This window comes from Lissotriton vulgaris, chromosome 5 (assembly GCF_964263255.1).
Source record: "Lissotriton vulgaris chromosome 5, aLisVul1.2, whole genome shotgun sequence".
NCBI classification, from domain to species: domain Eukaryota; kingdom Metazoa; phylum Chordata; class Amphibia; order Caudata; family Salamandridae; genus Lissotriton; species Lissotriton vulgaris.
This window is the reverse complement of record NC_141693.1, coordinates 17632267-17637284: the sequence shown is the minus strand read 5'-3', so window position 1 is coordinate 17637284 and position 5018 is coordinate 17632267. Positions and strand designations below refer to the sequence as shown.

The following is a 5018-nucleotide window of genomic DNA, read 5'->3' as shown; positions in this document are numbered from 1 at the left end:
ATATTTCAACAGGGAAAGCATGTTCACGGAACGCAGTCGCGCCGAAAAGGATTGTATAGTATGTGTCCTGAAACATTCGGGAATAAATAATAAGATCAGACAAGTCATTAATTCGCAGTGGCATATTCTCAACGCCAACGACTCAGAAGAACAGATCCCCAGGACCATTTTTGCCTTTCGACGCAATAAAAATCTGCGTAACTATCTGGTTAAGGGGTCTGTCAGGAACACTAAAGAACTAAAACAAGTTGGGATAATGGGTCTCCCCCCGGTGATGGGGAATCACCGATGCAGTAATTGCCATGCATGCCCGCAAGCTCTGACTGGCAGTACCGTGTTGGCAGGCAATCGGACCATTCAACTTAATGGCATGAGCAATTGTCGCAGTTCGAACATTATCTATGTCATCATCTGTCCTTGTGGACTCCCCTATGTGGGTGAGACAGGACGTGAGTGCAGAACCAGGATTGGAGAGCACAAATTATGTATCCGAAACTGCAAAAGTGGGGCCCCACTTGTATCTCACTGGGTCACTGCGAATCATTGTGAGGACGACCTGAGATGGTCGATACTTGAAAAAATCCGCACTGTCCCGGGAAAAGATGTGACTTCCATTAGAAAGAAACGGGAAGTGTTCTGGATTTTTCTCTTGGATTCAGTAAAAACTGGTTTGAATGATTGCTGCCCTTGGGAGAATGCGTTATCATAGGCTTGTTAGTCCTCGGGTGGTTCTTCCCCGTCTAAATTCGCTGATTATCTGAAGGTTTCAATGTGTTGAAACTGAAACATCTCTCTGATTTATTGTGCCACTTCATCAGCACTGTGTACATTTCCGCAGGCCTTCGTCGCCTCTTCTTCGTGCTCCTTTCCCCCTTTCTATCGAGGTTGAGGTTACGCGAGAGAAAAAAGTTGTTTTATTTTTCCTCTTAGATGGAAGCTATTCTCCTATTTTGCCTAGGCAGTCTTGCTGAACTAGAACAGTCCTTTTCCCGAAACCCAGGCCATGTCTTGCCTTGAGCTTAGTTAGCGAACCACACAGGTGTGTGTGATGAGTGGGGAAAGGGGGCGTGGCTATCACAGCCTTATTTAGTAGCAGAAACCAGCGGATTTCCCACGCTTGAGTGTTGCGAGCTCCGGTTACTGCCTGGAGGAACCCCGTATACGCTGATTAATCGTCTGTTACAAGGTAAGAGGGCTCCCCTTTTGGGATGTGACTCAGGCTTGAGGAATCCCCTAGCTGCTAAAATCGCCCTGATCTTATCTGTAGTCGCCTGGATTTGCTAAAAGCGCAGCATGTCACGTTTTTTAACTTTTAGCGGTGACTACACCACGCCGAGCTTATGTGTAACGCTTCGTGCTCTTTTAATTTTGTTATAGAGCACATGTGTGATTGCCCGCTGAACCTCTGACTCGGACGGCTGTGAAAGGAGCAGAATCAGAGGTGCCTTATGTGCTGGTACGTTTTGCGATCTGTTTATACTCTTGCACTTAGACCGCACCGGATAATTACTCGCTCCTCAATGAGACCAAAAACGCAGGGACAGTTCATCGTGCGCCTTGAAAGTATTTTCTGGGAGGAGAGACGAGGGGAATCGTGAGGCGCTGTATTGAAGCCCTGTGGGTCATTCCGAAACTTGTTCTTCGAAGGGCATTAGGCCTGAGGTTGATTGATGTCTTTTCAACCTTTTAGGTGAAACTAGGAACAAGTCGTCTCACGGAGTCTGATGTACAGATCGGAAACCTGATATTCAAAATGGGGCTACATTAACTCTTCCAGAGCGGGTAAGTCATTGAATCGAAAAAGAGGTTGTTCCGTTGGCTCGGTTGAAATAGACTTGAGAAAAAATGTTGCGCTGGTCTAGAACATGTTTTGAAGTATTTCGCTCGGGGGTGTTCTTCATCTCTACCAGGCGCCACCGGACGAATTCTGTGTAACCTGTCATCGTACTGGAGAGTGTTTCCACTTCATCCGCAAAGAATGTGGAATCTAATAAGATTAAGTAGGACAAGAGGTAAATGGATGTTGTTTTACTAAGGAAACTTCCTTTTCTCTCCCTCTTGTTTCTCGCTTTTTTCTCTGAAGCATGTCTTCTTGAATATTCCGATAATTATAAGTGACAAATGATTAGAATGATTGCTGACACTAGGTATGTAAGTGATGTTTTGAAACCCAGGAATTTCCCCAGGCATTAGATGCTAAGTTTTTAACAGTACTATTGAAATTCCCTATCTCTTCAGCATTGGAGCTCACCAAAATTTGGGTTTATGTTCGAATCCAGTAGATCATAGGATATATATTGTATGAACTGTTACTGTTCTCCCCAATTGATGTTGTTTATTATCTATGAACTATTATTGTTCTCTTGAGCTGATGTTGTTTATAACTTATCATATGTATAAAAAAACAAATGAAAGTATTTGAGATGGTGGAACGGTTCAAAGTGGTGTATATTCTAAAAATGTGATTATGTTTTCTGTTAACAATAGATTGAATACGGACTATTTTTGCTTATACGTTGTGTCCCCCACTACCTCGACGTGAGAGCCCTGATGAAGGTGCGCCTGTTCATCTAGGCAGAGCACTGAAACGCGCGTTTGCTTTACATGTGTTTTGGATCCTGTGTCTGGCAACTGGCCACGAAGATCTTCCAGGATCCTATTATTTACTGTGTCACTCTGGTGATTGCGTTGAGGAATGTTTTATTCTTTTTGCTGAATGTCTGGATTTGAGTGAAAGATACGAGAGGATGTGGTGTGTGAGAGGTGTTGTGGGGTGATGATGTTGAAAATATATATAATATCTATTTGAATATGTTTTAAAACTTTATGAATTAATGTGTCAAAACATTTCAATCTTTTCGTGAAGTCTGTTTTGATGAAATAGAAAAAATGTGGAAAAAAGAAAATAAAGATTTTTATATTTTTCTATAATACCTTCTGTGTACCGTGTGACCTCTCTATGACCCTCAGGTGAGCTCCTTGCTGTGGGTTATTTAATATGTTGGGACCCGTTTCGGGCCACTGTTTAATTTATTAGGGTAGGCTTTTCCCTCTAGTAGAATACTTTTCCCCTGACGTCTGCCCGTATCGTTTACAGGGAGCCCCTTTTGTGTATTGGCAGCATCCCTGCATATCAGCAGGGATGCACCAGTAATTGTGCGCCACAGCTCCGCCAACATGGATGCGCCGCATTTACAATGGGGTTTTGACGCAGAATGGGCCCAAAAGTGACTGAGTGAAATCTTGTAGATTTCGCTCAGCCACTTTTAGGAGGCGTTCCTCGTGCCAGAACACCCCCCACCCCCGCGCAGGAACTTACAATGTGATACATTTCCCAGATGCGTCACGTTGTAAATACCCCGCACCATGGAGCATCTTTTGCGCCGCCGCTGCGTCACAAAAGTGACGCAACGGCGGCGTAAAAGAGGCGCAAGGGGGTTGTAAATCTGTCCCACTGTGTCTTGGCCACTTCTGCAATAGGCAAAGAGTGGGTTGGAACAAAGATGGATTCCACTAACAAACAGTGGTCAGGGTCTTCTGAAGCCGTGTGGCGCTCCATCGGAGCTACAGACCACAGGGATTCAGTTGTACCTAGTCTGAGTGTTTGTAAAGTGCACATTTACATCAAGGGGTTTCTTAGCTCTATGTAGTATTTATATTTACCAAACTCAATTGTATCCATTTTGTGATATGAAACTGTGTCCATAGGGTCAAACACAGACTCATGCCTTGGGTGCAGCAGTCCACTGAGCTGTCAGCCAGCGCTGGACCTCACGCACATACCTGAAACCTATGTTCCCCACCAGAACTGCCTTCTCCTCTTTTGTATCAAAGGTGTGCCTGCAGTGCATGCAATGAACATGATGCATACAGTGGGCATCACTAGCTGACCAAGGCACAGAGCCTCTCGCCAGCCTTCATTCCTTGAATGTCCAAGCTCATAAGACACCTACACGCGCTCAAGGTGTGCGATGTGGGATCTCACAGCTTACGCTGTCTTGGCTTTAAGTGCTGAGGGTCCCTTCATAAAAGGGTGGAATGATGAACCTGGTTATAAAAGCACCAGCCTGAAGATACTTTAAATCTGTGGGTTTAACTTTGTCTCTTTCTAAAGGAATTGGTGTCTTTTAGGGGTAACACCTTTGTCCCTACTGCTCACAGCTGCACATAGTTGTGGCTAACAGGAGTAGTCCTATGGCGCTGTGCTGATGACGAGCTGAGCTCGTCATGACCGTTACGGAACGCCCACGTGGGGATAATATCCCTGCTGTGCTGGGCGTTCCATTGACATGGGTGTGGTCATGACGAGCTCAGCTCGTCATCAGCACAGCGCCACTGTTGATTGATAAAACTGAAGTATTTTCGTGGGTATGACCGAATAGAAGCTTTCAAAGAAATGTTTCAACCCCACCTTTCACGGAATTGTCAGTTTCAATGTAATGTAAGCAAATCGCACTTCAGATTGTGTTCAATGCAAACATTTTACTAGCACTGTAGTCGTCATACATGCACTGAGAAGAAACAGATCTAACAATTCACAGTCCTTAAAACACAAAAAATAAATGTGTGGACAATGGCGCGCTTTGTAATGGGACGCTAATCACAAAATACCAGTTGGCGCCACACTATGCTAAGCACAGACTTTTAGCTCAAGTGTTTTTAAGCCACGCCTTTATTTACATCGGCCACTCCCCTTGCCCCATTCTAATGAGGAAGGCTGCCAGGGCCCGACAGACACACTTATGTGGAAAAATTTCAAACTAACCGTCGAACCTTCTCACTGCCAGCACCAAACCCACTATTGCTCCAAAAGTATTATCCCTTATGTACTTGCAAGGGTCCGTGTGCACACCGAATAGCACCCATCGTCACAGTGCTTGTTCCCTCAGGAACTCAACAATTTGAACCAACAGCACAGGTGCACCACACAACAATAGATCAATAGGAACAATTATAAAGTCCATATCCAATAAACAACGAGAGAAGGATTCCTCATTTTTTTTCTCTTTATTCCATTT

General features: G+C 44.5%; 1 long non-coding RNA gene across 1 annotated transcript; it reads left to right on the top strand.

Annotated features, from left to right (window-relative positions):
- Nucleotides 1-1123: 1123 nt before the first annotated feature.
- LOC147710010 (uncharacterized) lies at nt 1124-2768 on the top strand. Its single transcript, XR_015295605.1, has 5 exons — nt 1124-1186; nt 1378-1456; nt 1691-1782; nt 1911-2012; nt 2488-2768. It is a non-coding gene; the product is annotated as an uncharacterized LOC147710010 (long non-coding RNA).
- The last annotated feature ends 2250 nt before the right edge of the window (nt 2769-5018 follow it).